The sequence below is a fragment of the Peromyscus maniculatus genome, chromosome 1, assembly GCF_049852395.1.
Source record: "Peromyscus maniculatus bairdii isolate BWxNUB_F1_BW_parent chromosome 1, HU_Pman_BW_mat_3.1, whole genome shotgun sequence".
Lineage (NCBI taxonomy): Eukaryota > Metazoa > Chordata > Mammalia > Rodentia > Cricetidae > Peromyscus > Peromyscus maniculatus.
In genome coordinates this window covers 133,174,160-133,193,145 of record NC_134852.1, presented here as the reverse complement: position 1 = coordinate 133,193,145, position 18,986 = coordinate 133,174,160, and the positions used below count along the sequence as shown (strand labels likewise).

The 18,986-nt window shown below is 45.4% G+C and overlaps 1 protein-coding gene across 4 annotated transcripts in view; it reads right to left on the bottom strand.

Moving 5' to 3' along the window:
- Positions 1–17,738, bottom strand: part of Tnrc6a (trinucleotide repeat containing adaptor 6A) — a 177,572-nt gene extending 159,834 nt beyond the window's left edge. For all 4 annotated transcript variants that reach the window (XM_015998876.3, XM_042283132.2, XM_076551724.1 and 1 more), the window contains exon 1: positions 17,475–17,738. The gene's annotated coding sequence lies outside the window, so the exon portion shown is untranslated. The remainder of the gene's footprint in view (positions 1–17,474) is intronic.
- Between the last annotated feature and the right edge of the window lie 1,248 nt (positions 17,739–18,986).

Here is an 18,986-nt window from a genome sequence, read left to right as displayed (position 1 = left end):
CAAGGAGGATGCAGAGCCCTTCCTCTGGAACACAGGCTACTTGGAACACATTTACCTCAGTCCTTTACAATCCCATGAGTTGTCTCCTGCTCCTGAAGGAAGGAACAGGATCCTCATTTGGATTACTACTCCAACTTCTAAGACCATAAAATCCAGAGAAAGGGAAGTGATGGACATGTGAAGCACAGCCTCCACAAAGACTGGTAAAATCTATGCCTCGTGTGATGTGCATGTGTGTGTGCATGCATATCTGAGACTTTCATCAGACTTTTATGTTGGAGTTAGTATATGTGAGCACCTGTATGTGTATACGTGCACTATGTGCGCGCATGATGCTTGTAGAGACCCCAGCAGAGGGCACCAGATCCCCTGGAACTGGAGTTAAAGAAGGTTGTGAGTCACTCTGTGGGGGTTCAGGACTGAACTCGGGTCCTCTGGAAGAGCAGCCAACGCACCTAACCACTGCACGGTCCCTCCAGTTCCCCTCCGATCCACTTTAAATCACCTCCACATTACTCATACCATCTAAGGTAATAGCCGTGTTGTAAAAAATAGTTGCTACACTGCATTGTCTAGAAAATGATAAGAACAAATGTGTACATATCCAGGGTCAAGAAAATTCTTTTTCAAATATTTTCAATCTAGATGGTTGAAGTTATGGAAGAGGAATGTGTAGCTGGGCCAACTGCATAGGTTTATGGCATCATAAATGAAACAAAACTAAATCAAACTGAGTTAGATGAAGGTAGTGGTTAAAATCTAAAAGCTAAACAAATACAAATGTTATGACATAGAACAGATTGTATTTGTATATATAGGAATATACATACATAATAATATGTTATTACATATATATGTAATAACCATTATGGAAAAAGAGGCTATGAATTCAAAAGAGCCAGGAAGGGTATGTGGGAGGGTTTAGAGGGAGGAAAGGGAAGGGGAAATGATATGATCATATTATAATCTCAAAAAAAAGATAATTTAAGAACATGAAAAAAATGTCTAAAAGCTGGGGGCTGGAGCGACAGCCCAGTGGTCAGGTGGACTTACTGCTTTTCCAGAATGTTCGATTTCCAGCACCCATAACTGTAACTCCAGCTCCAAGATCCAGCATCTCTAATCTCCAGCCTCTGAGGGCACCTGCACCCATGTGCCCATACCCACAGGCAGATGCACGCCTACATATACTTGAAAACAATAAAAACAAATCTTAAAAATATCTACAGAGCTGTGGGCATAGCTCAGGGGCTGAGAGTGATCACTGCTCTTTCAGAGGGCCCAGGTTTGGTTCCTAACCCACTTCAGACAGCTTACCAAGGCCTGTCACTCTCATTCCCGGGAATCTGATGCCCTCTTCTGGGTTCCACAGGAGTTGTATACATGTGGTACACACACACACACACACACACACACACACACACACACGCACGCACGCACGCACGCACGCACGCACACACACACACACACACATACACACACACACACACAAACTAAAAATAAAACACATTTTAACATCTTTCTAAAACTGATATTCCGCCTGGGAAGGTGGCTCTGTGGGTAAAGTGCTCGTTGTGCAAATATGGGGACTGGGATTTGGATCCACAGCACCCACACAATGCCAGGTGGGTGCGGTAGCCTCCCCGTAGTCCCAGCACGAGCGGGCAGAGGTAGTGCTCTCCCAGAGCCAGCTGGCTAGCTAGACCAGCCAAATCAGTGAGCTTTGGGATTAAGAGATCTTATCTCGATGTATAAGTTGGTAAGTGAAGAAAGAAGACACCTGATGCTAATCTCTGGCTTCTGCACACATGCCCACACATGCGCATGCACCCCCCACACACAAGTGCACCTACATGCATGTGAACACATACACAAAAGTGTGTGTGTGTGTGTGTACGTGTGTGCGTGTGTACATCTGTTTATGCCTATCTTTGTCTTTTCCTCTGTGTCTATGTCTCGGCTAATGAAAGATCCCATTTATTTTTTCCTATTAAATTAGAACGTATTAACAACTCTTTGCTTTTAAATGATGTAGTAAGTGTTTGGTGGCCCTGGCAGCTGGTTCAATATTGACCTAGAAATAGTGGTGGGGTCCCACGAAAGACCACTTTTCATTAGCAGCTAATGACACAGCCTGAAGGGTTACAGCTTTTAGCTAGGCAGGTATCTAGTTGCAAATAAGTTTCTAGTGTACTTTGGCTTCATCCCTAGAAAGAACTTCTTCACATTTCCAGGCACTTTGTATAGTTATTAAATACATCCCCTAATATGTCGAATAACGTGTCTTTTCTTCACTGAAGGACAAAGAAGCTGAGTGTTAAGGAAGTGTCCACAGCCGCAGCCAAAGCCTCCTGCATTGCGTTCAATTTCCTGGTGTCTTATTCTCAGCACTGAATGTCCTCTTATGCTGGTTTGTCTTCCCAAGCCGCTGACCACAGCATGTCGACACAACGCTTGAAATCAGAGATAACATTTCCTCCCGTCTCCAACAATGACGAGGACCGGGCCTGTGATTTTTCTGCCATTGTTAATGCTATACAGAAATTGTAACACCTCTTTCTCTTTCAATTATTCTCATGAGCATTGTCCCCACTGGAGAGCTAATGTGCATTAGTGTGAAAAAGCATGAGTCACACCACTCAGTGCTTCAGAGAACACACAGAAGAGGCACACGTTACGGGAAGGAGAGCGGTGCTAACCGTCACCCTCAATGCCTGCTTAAAATCAGACTGCAGACTGTAAATGGGAACCATCCCCAGCGAGTGACGCACTAGGCAGCCTAGTGCTCAGACATGTCTGTTTTTGAGGAGTCACGTGAGGTCAAGGGCATCCTTACATTCATGTCCTTTGTTGTAGCACCCTTCCACTCTCTGAGATGCTGGCCACGTGGCTTGCTGAGGCCCAATGAGATGGTAGCAAATTCAGCCATCCAGAGATCATGTATGTTGTACATTTATGGTTCATGCCCATGAGTGTGCATGTCCATGTGTCTGCATGTAGAGACCAAAACAGGATGCTGGATGTCTTCTTCTATAGTTCTCTGTGTTGTTGCCTTGAAATGGAATCTTGCTGAGCCAGATTGCCTATTAGGCCACAGTGGCTTGTCAGCAAGCTCTGGGGAGCCCCTGTCTCTGCCTCCCAGTGCAGGGATTACAGACACATGCAGCCATGCCGAGCTTTTCTAACACGGGTGTTGTGGTTCAAACTCATGTCCTCGTACTTTCAGAGTAAGTGGTCTTGCCCACACCTCCCCCAACCCCGCAAGGCATCTCCCCAAGCCCCAGACAGAGATTTGAAAAGTGCTTGCATGTTGGTGCCCCTCTGTCTTTGCTGTATGAACATGTTTTGGCCTAAACTGTACAAGGCTAACCCATGGGTTGGAGCTGAACTGCCATAGCTATCCGAACCAACTCTGCCCCCAAAGAGAACTCAGCCAAAGCCAGGTGAGGTACAGGCATGACCCACAGCTGTGGGCAGACTCCATGACCATGTGACCTTGGGGGCTGCAGAGAGCCTTGTGTTAAGGAAGGCCTCTGTGCTTGGCTTAATGCTCTCTGGCCATCATCTTGGAAGTCTTCATACTTTTTGAATAGAGGAACTCCATTTCCCCTTGTACATTCGGTACTGTAAAGTACGTAGTTGGCCCCCGTATATCTGAGCGAGCCTGTCTGAGATGCAAAGGACCTCCCTGTCACTCTACAGACACCAGTAAGCACATCCTTGTTCCTTAAGTGGGTTGTGTTACTTAGTAGCACTGTAGCAATATGTAGACCAAACCTTCTTAGACAGCTTTACAGTCTGTCCTCCTTCAGCACAATCTCAATACGCTTCTTTTTTAAATATTTGTTTTTTTTTTTTTGTGTGTGTGTGTGTGTGTGTGTGTGTGTGTGTGTGTGTGTGTGTGTGTGTGAGAGAGAGAGAGAGAGAGAGAGAGAGAGAGAGAGAGAGAGAGAGAGAGAGAGAGAGAGAATGCATGTCCATGTGGTGCACCATGTGCATGTAGTACCCGCAGAGGCCAGAAGAGGGTGTTAGATCCCATTGGAACTGGAATTACAGGGAGTTGTGAGCCACCATACGGATGCTGGGAATCAAACCCAGCTCCACTGGAGGAAGAGCCAATGCTCTTGACCACTATGCCATCCCTCCGTCCTAGAATACATTCCTAATCTGTGTCATGTCTCACAAAACAATAGATTACATGAAAAACAGCCAACAGCCTTTGGGTTTTACTTCTAGTGATTGCTACACCTCAGAATTATCCAAGTTTTTTTCCCCCTTCCCTTAGCACTGAGGATTGAATCTTGAGTCTCCCCAGGCTGGGAAAGTGCTCTACTGAGCTGTATGCTCAACTATTGTTTGTATTTTTTATTTTGAGATAGAATCTCATTGTGCTACCAGACTTGCCTCGAGCTCACTCTGCATTTTGAGTGATTACTAAACTAGAAACCTAATACTTTTCTTTTAAGTACAGGAACAAACCCCAAAGCTTTGATCACACCAGGGAAGCTCTGGCCCACTCAGCTCCAACCCCAGCTTATTTTGCATGTGGCTGAAGAACACTGGTTAGTCACACAGGTAATTCCACTTTGGAAATGATGTGAGACCTCTGCCTGAGTCACACAGCTACCTGACAAAGCTGCTAATGGAAGATCCGGGGCAGACAATCTCTTGTTCAGTGAAATCCAATTTCCAGATCTCCACAGCCGCATTTCTCATTCACACTTTCCCTGCCAGCCGCTCTGGTGAAATCATCACATCACAGATGATCTGGAAGCCCTGTTCTCTCATTAAGCTTCTGCGGCAATGGTTGGAACTATTTTTATCATTGCTTTTACACTTCAGTGAACCACATTTTAGTCATTAATCTATTTTTGTTAATCAGAGCCACAACACAACATAGTAGTAACAAAAGGCAAATTTTACACTAGTAAACAATGATATGCAAATGATAGAGCTAAGAAAGACTATGTCCTACCAACTGAATTCCAGCTATATCCTGTTAAAGACTGACCATCTTGAGCCCAGTACCTTTGAACCACTGTTAACAGCAGTATGTAGTCAGTTTTTATTTTCTTGGCCATTTCAAACTTATGAAATGCTTAAGTGGGTGACATTTTTTTCCCCTCACTGCTTTTGCCACAGAAACCGCAAAACTACAGGACTATTTTATTGATGCGTTGATTTCACTTTAGGAACATGGATGTAAAAGATAAAGGCTGGGACTGAGGCGATGGCTCAGTTAGTAAAGACCTTGTTACATGAGCAAGAAGAACCCAGTTCAACCCCCAGAACCCAGTTAAGAAGTTGGCATGGTGGCACACACCTGGAGGCAGAGAGGACATGTGCAGAGGTCAGAGATCAAGTTCCTAGAGTTGTTCTTTCCTTCCACCATGCGGGTGGACCCTCAGACAAACTCTTACTCTTGGTGGTAGGCACAATCATGTGCCGAGCCATCTGGTCGACCCCCTCTTGAAGTCTTCAAGCTGGGTGAGCTGGCCTCTTTCCTGTTTTCTTTCACGTCTCCTCCATTTCTCCTCCCGGACCTCCCTCCCTCCTTTCCTGCCATCCATGTTTTCTCTCGATTCATACAGATGTGGAGGCACATGACCTCCTCTGCCCAAAAAACTGACCTTCCACCTCTGTGCCTACCTCGTCCCCTACATATGGAACATTTCCTTAACTGTTTCTCTCTTTATCATTCTATGGACTGCAACATACCTTTTATCATCCAATTTGAGAGCTATCTCTGTCAAGGTCTTTTCTTCTGCTCACATTTGTGCTTGTTACCTTGGCTGCAATTATCAGCCTAGATTTCATTTCTTTCCATTCCCCACACAAAAGTGTGAAAACGTCTAGAGTGACAGCTGAGTTATTAAGAATCCCAACCTAGCAGAACTGAATCTACTCCACTGCTCCCTGGTCTCTCATTACTCGGTTCTGCTTATTGACTTATGCCTCAATGAATAGGCAATTCCTTACCTTCTAATGTGATTCTCAGGCAGTAGGGAGACAGAATTAATTCTATGATAGTCACTAGTTAACTTCATGAGACAAGAAGAATACATTCTGCTTTACCCTCTCCGATTTACTTACTTAGAGTGAGACCCCCCAACAATAGGGGTGCCTCTAAGTTCCCTAACTCTAAGACATAGAACATGCTTAGAAAGACATAACAGATACAGCCTTATCACAGCAACAAGACTGCTTCTTTAGCTCTGATGATAATTAAGACACCTTTGGGGGTGGGGCTGGGGAGATGGCTCCGCAGTTAGGTCCACTTGGTGCTCTTTCAGAGGACCTGGTTCAATTCCCAGCACCCACATGATGGCTCATGACTGTCTGAAACTCCGGTTCCAGGGGACCTGACACCCTTGTCAGGACTCCAGTGGCACTGCATCCATGTGGTGCACACACATACATGCAGGCAAAACACTGCTACTCATAATATGAAAACAGATAAATCATTAAAAAAAAAAAAAAAAAAAAAAAAGGAGGCTTTAGTGATGGGGCTGTTGTTCAGTGGCAGAGTTCTTGCCTGGCATGCATGGGCTCTTGGTTCTGTCTTCAGTGCTGAGAAACAAAAACAAACCTATCAATCCATCAATTATACTCTCTCTGAAGAGAAAGTAGTGATTTAGCATAGCAGTCTCCAAACTTGTTTGAAAACTCACTTCAGCGATCTACATTTTGAACCTGGACAAATGTGTTTATTTAGAGGTCATCCTTTGGTGCCACTCAGCAGCCTTCAGTATATCACAAATCATCATGAAATATAAAGTAAATCAAGGCTCAGAGACCATCGCAGAAGGGGGCGGGGGCTGTATTAAGAGCCATAGGTTGGGGAGGGCTGCGGTGAAATCGTATCTTCATGGCAGAACCACCGCGCTCAAGAGCTCACACACAGAAGCTATGGCTGTTGGCACATGACCTGCTGAAGAGCAAGCCAGTCAGCTTCCAGCATGGAAGGGAGGGGCTCAGGAGCCCCCACCCCTAATGGAGGAGCTATGGACAGTCGACGCTTCTGCGGGAAGAAAAGTAAGTTTTCTTTAAGAGTGTGGCCCCTGGTTAGGGCAACCATGCTCCAGGAATAGACCCACACTGCTGAGTTGGGCAGCACCAGGTAAATCCAGTGGACTACTACAAAGAACAAAAGAGGACACAAAATTGGGAGGGTATCAAGATGAGGGGGTGGATCTGGGAGGAGTTAGAGAAGGAGTCAGGGGTGAGGCTGATTAAAATACATCATAGGGGATTCTCAAAGAATTAGAATATTAACTAAAGTCAATGAGGATCACACACATGATTATATACCTCTAGAGCAGCTCCATCGTCTTCCTCCCTTACCACTGTGGATCTTCTCTGGCAACTGCTGAGTATATTTGCATCTCTTGTCCATTGGACATTGTATCCACCATCCATAGTAGTCTGTCTCACTCGCAGGGCAGGTCATTTAACCACTTGAAGCTTCAGCTGCTGCCCCAATCAGATGGGAATTCTGACTGTGTGTCGCAGTATTGTGGGGGTTGAAGTCATGTATTCAACAAATAACTAGGACTGGGAATGGGAAAGCAGTCCTATTGTGATCTACCATGAGTAACACAGAAAATAACAACAACCAACCAAACAAACAAACAAACAAACAAAAATTGCTATCAAGGACTATTGAGGGATATTTAACCTGTGGCCCATACCGCTGTATGTGTTCTGGGACAGCTAAAAATGAGGTTCAACACATTCATAGATAACAATGCCATGTCTCAATGTCAAAAAACTCTGGATTAAGGGGGATTTCTCAGAGTGTAAAGTACTTGTTGAGCAAGCATAAGTTAGGATCCTGAGTTAGGATCCCCAATGCCCACATAAAAAGTCAGGATCACGGTAGTAACCCCAGTACTAGAAAGCGGAGACAGGAGGACCCCAAAGGCTTGCTGACCCAGAAGTCTAGGTGATCAGTAAGATCTGGGTCCAATGAGAGACCATATCTTAAAAAACACGGTGGAGAATGACTGAGGACACCAGCATTGACTTTTGGCCTTCATACCCACGTGCACCCATTCCACCTTGACACAAATTGAACATTCTTGGTTAGAACCGGATAGCCAACTAGGGAAAACACTGAGATTGGTGGCTGGCACTTACAAAGTGCCCATCAAATGCTTTTGGAAATTATTTCTAGCAGATGAGCCCAGGCCGAAGCCTAATACAGCATAAACACAGACAAAATCAAATGCCTACAGGGCATCTTCTGAACTGACGGCAGGATAGAGTTGGAGATGGCCTCATCATCTCTGAAGAACCGAGAAGTAACGGCACAACAAGGGGAAGAGAGACTCCAGGGCCACACAGCCTGCATGGGAACTAGATGACCTTTTGTTACAGGACACTGGCTCATAGGAATCACTGCAGACATCTATCATACTCATGAAACTGTTCCTTGTTATCAGTGAGGGATTCGCTTCAGCCCTTCGCCCCAGATCCCCAAATCTGCAAATGATGAAATCCATAAAGTACCACTATCTTCCTATGTACTTTATTATTGTTATTGTTATTATTATTATTATTATTATTATTATTATTATTATTATTATTATTATTATTTCTGTTCTTGATGATCATAGGATCTTACTGTGTAGCCCAGGCGATCTGGAACTCTCAATCCTCCTGTCTCAGTATCCTGAGTCCTGGAATTACAAGTGGGTATCCAACCTGGCTTCAAAGATTTAATGAGACTACTAAAGGAGCCCATGGCATACAGAAGGTTTAAGAAGCCATGAGTCGGGATGATGAAGTGGCTCAGCAGGTAAAGGCTACTGTCGCCAAGCTTGATGATCTGAGTTCTATTCCCAAGACCCATGTATGTAGTAGAGGGAAAAAACCAACTCTTAAATTAACTTAAAAAACATTAATGTACACATTGGTGAACAGACATACATGTAGGCAAAACACGTTAAAGTAAAAATTAGAAAAAAAAACCCATTGGATTAAGATATAAGGACTAAAAGATACAACCGTCTACAATCATAGAAACAACATAAGATATAAAGAATCTTTCTATGATCATATATTATTTTTGCAATTATGTAGAAAGATGTTATCAGATTTCTCTCCATCTAGAGAAAACAAGCACACAAAAAATTCTTTTAGGCCGGGCGGTGGTGGCGCACGCCTTTAATCCCAGCACTCGGGAGGCAGAGCCAGGCGGATCTCTGTGAGTTCGAGGCCAGCCTGGACTACCAAGTGAGTTCCAGGAAAGGCGTAAAGCTACACCAAGAAACCCTGTCTCGAAAAACCAAAAAAAAAAAAAAAAATCTTTTAGACTTATACAATACAATTCACATACTTAAAATTTTGAATCACAGGATTGGGGAGACAGTTGCTCTTCCAGACGACCCCGGTAGGATTCCCAGCAACCAGCCATCTTGTCAGTTCCAGGACATCTAATGCCCTCTTCTGGCCTTCTTGGGCATTACACCCATTTAGTACACACATACAAGCAGGCAAAATAAACAAAATAACAAAATATAAGCGATTTAAAAAAAAAAAAGTTGAATGCCCCAATTTCCAAAATACATTGTTTTTAAAGTGCACATGGAAAATTTACCCAAAATTATCATGTCCTGGGTCAAAAAGAATATCTCAACAAGAATGAAACCATAGGGTGTGTTCTCTGACAAGAGTCAACAGTAAAAAATGAGAAGAGAAGAACTATCCCCTTCATGTTTTAGGAGGAAGACATTGCAGATAATTTTCCTGGTGGCAATGATAAGATATTATTAAATTAATGATACTAAAAACATTACATAGCAAAGTATGGGGACCAGCTAAAGTCATTCCTACACCAGAAAGAAGTAAAGCTGGAAGAATCAAAGATCCAAGCACTCACATCTAGAAGTTTTCAAAGAAAATAGTAAATTAGACTCACAGAAGCCAGGCATGGTGGTGTATATCTTTAATCCCAACACTTGGGAGGCAGAGACAGGCAGATCTCGGTGAGTTCGAGAGTATCCTATTTTCTACAATAAGACCCTGTCCCAAAAACAAAAATAAACAAACAAACAAAAAAAAAAAGAAAACTTCAAAGAAACTAGAAGGAAATATTAACACGAAGAAATTACTAAATTAGAAAGCAAACATAAAATAAAGAGGATGGACAAAAGCAGGAGCAGGTCCTCTTATTTTTATTTTTCACATGTTTTTGTTGGCTGTTATCATGTGTGTTTGATCTGTGAGTTTGGGAGTGAGTGTGTGCATGTCATGGACACACACGGAAGGCTGAGGACAGCTGGCAGGAGCCTGTTTTCTCCTTCTACCTTGAGGTCTCAGGGATGAAACTCAGGTTGTCAGCCTTGGCAGCATGCACCTTCACCAATGGAGCCATCATGCCGGTACAAAAATAGGTTCTTTAAAAAAAAACAAATTTTGTTTTAAAAAAAAAAAGGTATAACGAAACACAATTCTTTGTAATTTAATTTTTTTAAAGATTTATTTATTATTATGTATACAGTGTTCTGTCTGCATATTTGACTGCAGGCCAGAAGAGGGCACCAGATCTCATTACAGATGGTTGTGAACCACCATGTGGTTGCTGGGAATTGAACTCAGGACCTCTGGAAGAGCAATCGGTGCTCTTATCCTCTGAGCCATCTCTCCAGCCCCAATTTAATTTTTTTTTAAATTTGGTTCTTTGAGCAACTTGAAGACAGAATGGGTAAATGCTTTGGAAAAAAAAAAACAGTGGAAGAAAAATGCAGAGCATATAAAAAGGACACCAAGGCCTATAGATACAGAAAAATAGTAAAATATTATGACAACTTTGTGAAAATAAAATTGAGAATCACAAAATGATGAGCAAATGCCCAGAAAAAAACAAAACAATTTATCAAAATGGAGAAATCTTGAGTTTCACATCTACTAAAAACAATGAATCCATATTTGTAACTTTCCCATGAAGCAAACTCTAAATTCTCATATCTTCACCAGCAATTTCTTTAGGATTTATTTATTTAAACTTACATGCATGCATGAGAGCCACATGCAAACAGCATCCTACAGAGGGCAGAAAGGGTGTCGGGTCACCAAGAACTGGAGTTGCAAGTGGTTGTGAGATACCATGTGGTGCTGGGAACCAAAGTCTGCTCCTCTGCAAGAGCAGCCATTTCTCTTAAGCAGTGAGCCATCTCTCTAGCCCCCTTGACTAGGAAAGTCTATTTAATATTCAGGGAAGAAGTCTCCTAACTTAATCCAAACTCCTTCAAGAAACTATAATACAACACAGAAATTTTCCAAATTCATTTTCTCAATGTGGCACAGGCTTCTTACCCAAATCTGGTAAGATTGTTAGGAGAGAAATTACAGGAATATTCCTCTCCTGAACACAGAGTAAATTAATATATACTCATAGACCAATTCAAACCTAGAAATATAATATAGCCAAGGTAAATCCGGTTTCACAAAATGATGCTACATGGTCATGGTAAAGCTGAGACCACTTTGGGAACTTCTGCCTAGAGTCTGAGAGTTAAACATCACTCACTACCCTAAAAGAGCAAAGCAGAGAAACCAGGTTAGAATCTCAAAAGACAAAGAAAAACCCCTTTGATGAAACTTAAAAAAATAAAAACTAAAAAAATAAAAATAAAAAATGACAAAAAGAAAACTCAGAGCAACAGAAGAACTTTCTTAATCTGACAAGAAACAAAACTCCTAACAACAAAGAAACCCTTGGGCAACCATGTTACCTAATTGCATAATGCTGTGCTCTATTCCTCTGAGGTCAGCAGACAAGGGTAATTGTTTTTGTTTCTGTTACATTTTATTAGAGGCCTTAGCTGGTGCAAGGAATCAAGGGGAAAAAAAGAGATTAAAAGATGTATGAACTGTAAAGGAACGGCAGCTACTAGCAGAGAGCAGTTTGGTTCTCTCTTGCAGAGTTGAACTGATGCGTGGTCTACGATCCTGGACTTCTCCCTGTGTGCACACCGCCTGGAGACTTTTTACACGGGCACAACACAAAACACGCAGGAGACTGTGTATAGTAGCATTATTCATGAGAGCAGAAAACCAGGGGAACATTCCAAATGCCAGTTAAGAGCAGATGACCAGCTGTAGTCTGTCACTGGTGGAAATGAATGGATTCTACAGCTTTCTCATCAATATGGGCAAACCTCACAAAATAGTAAGCAAAGAGATAGAAGAACACCTGCATCAGAGCTACACTCACAAAAGGCCGAAAGGAGTTAGAGAAGACATTCCTTAGGAATACACATGGGTGATAAAACTATAAAGTCAAGACCAAATAGCTGCTAGGGAGGATGAGGAGACAATGTGGGCAAGCTCCTTGGGTACCAAGTGGCTGTAACAGCCTTCTGATGCTTCAGGCTGTGTGTATGCACTTTGTATGTACTCTGGTATGCCTCATTTAAGCATCTTCTCATTCTTCTTTCTAAGAAAAAGGTTTATCTATTTTTTATTTTATGTGTAGGAGTGTTCACCTGCATGTATGTATATTCACCCATGTGTGCAATATTCAAGGAATCCAGAAGAGGGCACTGGATCTCCTGAAACTGAAGTCATTAGCAAGTGAGCCACCATATGGGTGCTGGCCAGCCTGGTCTACAGAGTAAGTTCCAGGACAGCCAGGACTACACAGAGAAACCCTGTCTCATAAAACAAACAAACAAACAAAAGAGAAAACAACAAGACAATCCCCCCCAAAAAAAACCCAACCAAAAATTCTATATGTAAAATTATATCATACCTAAGATTTAATCTAAGATAGTCCTGGTTGGGAGGAATGATACGGGGTAAAGAGGATTGCCTATGAGCTGAGAATTATTGACGGTAATAATGGTTGTGTAGGTTTTGCTATGTTTTCTCTATGTATATGTTTTCAATTTTGAGTAATAACATATAAAATAAAAACCCGGCACAAGTAAGGGGAGGAACTCTGGCTAAATCAGGACCTGCTCTGAAAGGAGAATAAAAATAAGGAGTGTGGGGTTTGGGATTCCCTCTCTTATCTCGCTCAGAATAGCATCAGTTTTTCCCAGCAACAACCCAGACCCACATTTCTCAAACTTCAATGTGTTTATGAATCACCCAAGGTTCTTGTTAAACAGTGGGTGAGGATGTAGAAGGCCTGGGGGGGATGGGGACCTGGAAGCCAGCCTTCCTACCAAGTGTGCAGAAGGCCTGGGGGTGGGGGGTGGGGACCTGGAAGCCAGCCTTCCTACCAAGTGTGCAGGTGATGCAGAGGAAACTAATGCTCCCAGCAGGCTATCTGGCAGAACTCGGTCACCTGGGGTTGGGTGATGTGAAGTATGCCTGTAATCCTAGCACGCAGAAGGCGGAGGCACGGGCCTCTCACATCTCAGGCCAGCCTGGGATGCCCCTCTTTCACTCACTCTGACTTCTACTGCTTGGAGAGCTCCCTCGTTCTCCACCACTGCTCGCGGTCTTACTCTGCTTTGGTAGAATCCGTGGCTCACCTTCCATTCCTCTCCTTCTCAGTCCCTCCCCCTTTCTCTCTCTCTCTCTGTGGGATTATTCAACCTGGCTACCCTCTACCACCATCTCCAGGTACCTGGTCCCAAGCAGTTCAAAGTTACTGGAGACAGTGCATGATTTTAAACACATCTCTCTGCTCTTTTTTTTTTTTTTTTTTTTTAATGTTCTTGGATTTTTTCTTTTTTTATTAAGAAATTTTTTATTCATGTTACATACCACTCACAAATAAGCATTCTGCTCTGCTCTCCAACCCCCACTCCCTGCCTTGATACTCCCACCCCCCTCTTCAAAATGACCTGTATCTCAGCTACACACTGCCCAGCTGCACGACTACTACACTAAACCACCTCCTTCCCATCCCTACCACCCCCAGAGCCATGTCCATTTTGCCCCTGGATCTTCCTATGCGCTGTCATTGTATAAAAATAGAAGCATACCGAATTCCATCTGGATTAAATTTCATTTTAGGGCAACATCTCAAGAATCTTCTTGGACATTCTCAATAATGTGGGGAGACCTTGCTGCACCACACCCATTTCATCCTAGACCTTTAATATCTTTCCTAATCACATATTCAGACCCTTGTTTGTCCGAAGCATAAAATGGTGTATGATCAAGATAGGTTTATCACTGGGCACAAAACTGGCTTCCTATTACCTCTTGGCTTCAGTTCCTCCCAATATTATAGAGGCACTACCCACTTCATCGTGTGTGTGTGTGTGTGTGTGTGTGTGTGTGTGTGTGTGTGTGTGTGTGCTTACAGGTGTTCGAGCACGTGGGTCATGTTGGGTATCTCATCTTGGCCACTCTCCACTTTGGCGGGAGCTGGAGAGAAACTCTCCAGCAACAAATGGCGCCGAACACTCCATCCACCTTTGGTTTTTGGACAAGCTCTCCCTGAGCCTGAAGCTCATCCATTCAGCTAGCCTCACTGGCCAATGAGACTAAGAAGTCTACCTGTCTGTGTCCCCCCACCAGCCCCCAGTGCTGGGGTTATAGGAACATGTCACCCACCCCAGCTCTTCACAGTTCCACCCTGGCCCTGACCGTGCAGTTGGTTTAGGCCAATGGGGCCGCAGCAGCAGGAATGCAAGAGAGGTTTGAGAATGGCTGCAGGCTGAGGCCCCCCTCCTGGCTGCTGCTGGGACCGACCCAGCCATCCCACGACAAAGGCTGGAGATGGAGCTACACAGCCCAGGCCATCTGTTTACTGTGTTTTGTAGCAGGAATCTTAAAAGTTCTTATTAATAAAATCAAACCCGAGGCCAGTTATCGGGGTCAATGCTGGTAGATCAAGAGAGACAGAACAAGCCACAGCTATCTCACCTTGCCAATTCCTCAGCTGGTCCTGTTTCCTCAGACTGGAAGCTTCTGTGTCCTCATCCCAGCGGCTCTCAGCTGAACTGCTGCTCCAAAGCTTGAAGCTTAACCCGCCAAATGCTTAACCAGCCAAAAGCTGCTAGTTTCTGGACCTCACGCCTTATATATCTTTCTGCTTTCTACCACCACTCTCTGGGATTAAAGGCTGGCTTTCTGGGATTAAAGGCATGAGTCACCATGCCTGGCTGTTTCCAATGTGGCCTTGAACTCACAGAGATCCAGAGGGATTTCTGTCTCTGGAATGCTAGGATTAAAGGCGTGTGCTATCACTGCCTAACTAGTGGCTTTTCTGTTCTCTGACCCCAGATAAGTTTATTAAGGTACAATATTTTGGGGAACACAATACCACCACAGTGTTTCTGTTTTATTTTTGACAATTTCATACACGTATACAATGTACTGTGTTCTTATTTACTCCTTATCCGCCTCCCGTTTCTCCTGACCCCTTCTTTTTCCCCCAACACAGTCCCCTCCTACTTCCGGGTCTTTTGTGTGTATGTATGTGCATGCACAGGGCTTATCCAATCACAGCTGCTGTGTGTTTACAATTGCAATGGCCACGCCATATGCAGAAGATAGCATATCACAACACTCCTCCATCCTCCGGCTCTTACAATCTTTCTACCCCCTGGGCCTTGGGGGGAGTGATAGAGATGTCCTGTTTCAGGCTAAGCACTCAGCAGCTACTGCTCCCACCACCTGACCACCAGTTACCCGTCTCTGCATTAACCAAAGTGCACTGTTAGAAGGCCTGATCAGTTCAATGCCCATCAGCAGTCCCTGACCATGACCGCTACTCTCAGCCAGACTCCTGGCCACCTACCTGGACAAGCCAATGCTGCCAAGCACAGTGCCACTCACGTCCTCCCAGCCACAATGGCTGACTCCCAGAACAAAGAGCTTCAAACCATCCTTGTTTTAAGTCACTACCTTGGAGGTGGTTTGCAACCCAACACACACTGGTTCACTTCCTGGGGATTTTCTTCATGCTGCAAATCCAGTTCCCTACTTTAGGCTTTCCATGGTTGCTCATCAATCCTGGGATGAAACCTAAGACCCCAAGCAAGGTCTACAGAGCCCCTTACAGTCCAGAACACCCCAACTGGCACAGTCACATCCACGCACCCTGCTCAGCCCTCAGGCTTCTCACTGCTCCTCAAGGGCCTGCTCCTGGTCACCTAGCCAGGCCTTTGTCCCTGCCTCTCCCTCTGGTTGCAGAGATCTTTTTGACCCTTCACCTTGTTGGCTCTGACTCCTTTCTCAGATCACATCATCACAGAAGCCTCCGTTGACCACATTCCCTTTATCCCTGCTTCTCGGCCTGAAACCCGTCTTCTATGTTTTCCTGGTACCTTGCTCTTTTCTTTCTTAGCAAATACCCTGGTTTGAAACAATAGATGGCCTTGTGCAGTGACTTGCGTGATCTGTGTAAGAACAGGGTGTTTTTGTTTTGTGCACAAACGTGGCCCCAAACCTGCACGGTACCTGTTGCATGGTAACCGTTGGCTAGCTTTTTTTTTTTTTTTTTTTTTTTCTTTTTGAGGCCGGTTACCATGATGGTTAACTCCGTAGTCCCTAGGGAGAAACTGCTGGGGCTCAGATCCCACCTAGTCATTTACCAGCTGTGTGACTTTAAGGAAGTAAGCTAATGTCATTCTGTGCCTCAGTTTCCCCAAGGGGCTAAAGGTGACATTCTCTTCCTGAGCTGCTGGGTGGACTGTGCTCAGTTGTTTCTTGCTGAACAGATCCCTGCAGGCCTGCAGCCACCCACTTGCTCTGTGCCGACAGAGGCTGCCACCATGGGATTCCCATGGGATTCACATCAGCTTTCCCCAAGGCTAGTTTCTCAGCTAATTCTGCCTCCATCTGCAAAGGTGTGGCCTCAAATTCAGAGCAAGCTCCCCTGTGTGTGGCACCCGAGAATGCCCCTGGCCACCGGATTTGGGCTCTGCTGGCAGCCTCCATGTCTCCCTCAAAGTCAAATGTTTGGAGTCCCAGAGATTTGCCTCCTGCTGGCTGTCACCCTGCCTCCTGTCACCTGATGAGCCTTGGCTTGGCTGGCGTCTGGGGGGTTAACAGACAACCTTCAAACAATCCCAATGGCAACATCATCTGAGTGAAGGGGGGAAAAAATGACAAGGGACCTTAGTACATTTCCAGTCTCCAAGTCCTTAGGACCTGGCCTTTTCAGCCCCGGGCAGAAACGACATACAATCTAGATATCCAAAACAAAAACAAAAAGATTTGTAAAGATAAGATGAGAGGTGCGGCGCGGGGGCTGGGGGGGGGCGCGAAAAGGGGGCAGAAAAGAACAAGGTAAGAGGTGGGGAGGCTGAGGAGGAAGAAGAAAAGAGTAGCGGGAGACGGGGGGGGGGGGGGCCGCAGGGGACACGCAGTTGCTTGGTCCACCCCGGCAGGACCTAGCTTAGCAGGGCAGGGCCCAGAGCTTAGCTCCCCAGAGCCGCGCGCGGGTGCTCCCCCCCTCCCCCAGCTCCCTTCCACCCTGCCTTGGGAGGGTGTCCTGTGCATGCTAATGAGACAGTTGAGGACAGCTTCCCGGATAATTGTTAAAGTGTTCAGCAACTTACCAGGCTGAGAGTCAGAGGACTGCAGAATGATGGGGGGCACGGCTCCTGGGCTGGGGGCAGCACAGGGGCCTGCCTGGTCTCCAGGTACCCGGAGCTCACAGGCTGCAAAACGAAGAAGGGGTTTCCATTCGGTCAGGCACCAAACGCAAAGGTAGGGAGAGCCAGACCAAAAGGCAAAGGAAAGGAGGGGAACCTGCGTGTGTTTTTGTATTTAAATTGTTTTTGAGCCCACGTAGCCCTGGGAGTCACATGCCGCCTCCAACATCACCGGAGCCATCACATGATACAGGTCCCCCATCATGTGATGAGAAAAATCTGCCTAACTTCAGACCCCCCCACCCCCACCTCTGCTCACAGACTGACAGACGAAGTGCTTCTCTAGAAGAGCGCCCCCCCCCCAAATCAGTGACAGAGGGAGGGACGCAGATAGGGGAGGCTGAGCCCACGCAAGGCTGATCTTGATGAATTGTTAATGCGCCTCTCTCTCCTAAGCCCTGAGACTTGGAGCAGTGCCAGCCTCATTTGAATTCCAGCCTTGAAGAACCAAGTGTTACCACCGCTGCCCCAGCAAATGCAGGGAGCTTGAGCTCACACCATCCTGCCTCGTTCTGGGGAGCCCGATGACTGCCTCCCCACCCACCCACAGCTTCCTAACCTCGTCACCAACTGTGGAGGTGGAAGCGGCGGGGAGGGTTGCGGGGGGCGACCTGTAGAAGAAGGAGCCGGCTGCAATGGAACCTTCTAGTCCCTCTTCCCACCCCTCAGCCGCAGTCTGAGTCAGGTGGGGCCGGCTGGCTCTCTGATTACAATGTCTCCTTTTATACTTGGTTCTGGGACCTCTGTGGGTGGAAACCTTCGTGTTCTGTCTGTCTGTCGCTCTCTCCTCATTCCCACTCCCGAATCAAGACACAAATTGTGTTTAAAAATCTGCCGCACAGTTTCCTCCCTTTGTGCTCCTTTATTCACACACTCAGATCCTCTTTTTCCTCATACAGGCTCCTTCTCAGGTTACACACACACACACACACACACACACACACACACACACACACACACACACACACACGGGTGGAGTTGGGACAGAGGCTACTGTGTGGAGCTCTATCCTTGACAGGCATCTTGTCTGTTAGAGGCACCGGAAACTCAGACAGATGTGGCAGATCCCAATGCCAGAGCCACACAAACGCAGTGTGAAAATTTTCTATTGGCCCAGCCTGAACTCGGCTTCTGCACACACACCCCCATCCCATCCCCACCCCCAAGCTACTCAACAGAGGAAACTTCCTCTGCTACTGACCCCCGTTATCTCCTTGATTTCTTTTTTCTCTGCTTCGATTTACACATCAGTTGGAGATTTTCCCTCTCCTCCATGGTGTTAACATTAACCTCTGGTTCTCATCCGGGTATGAAACAAATAAGCAAACAGGTGGTGGGTTACTTTCCTTGGGGGAGGGGGGGCAGTGTGATTTACCGTCACTGGGCATTTCAGGAGGTTGTGTGGAAGACTAGATG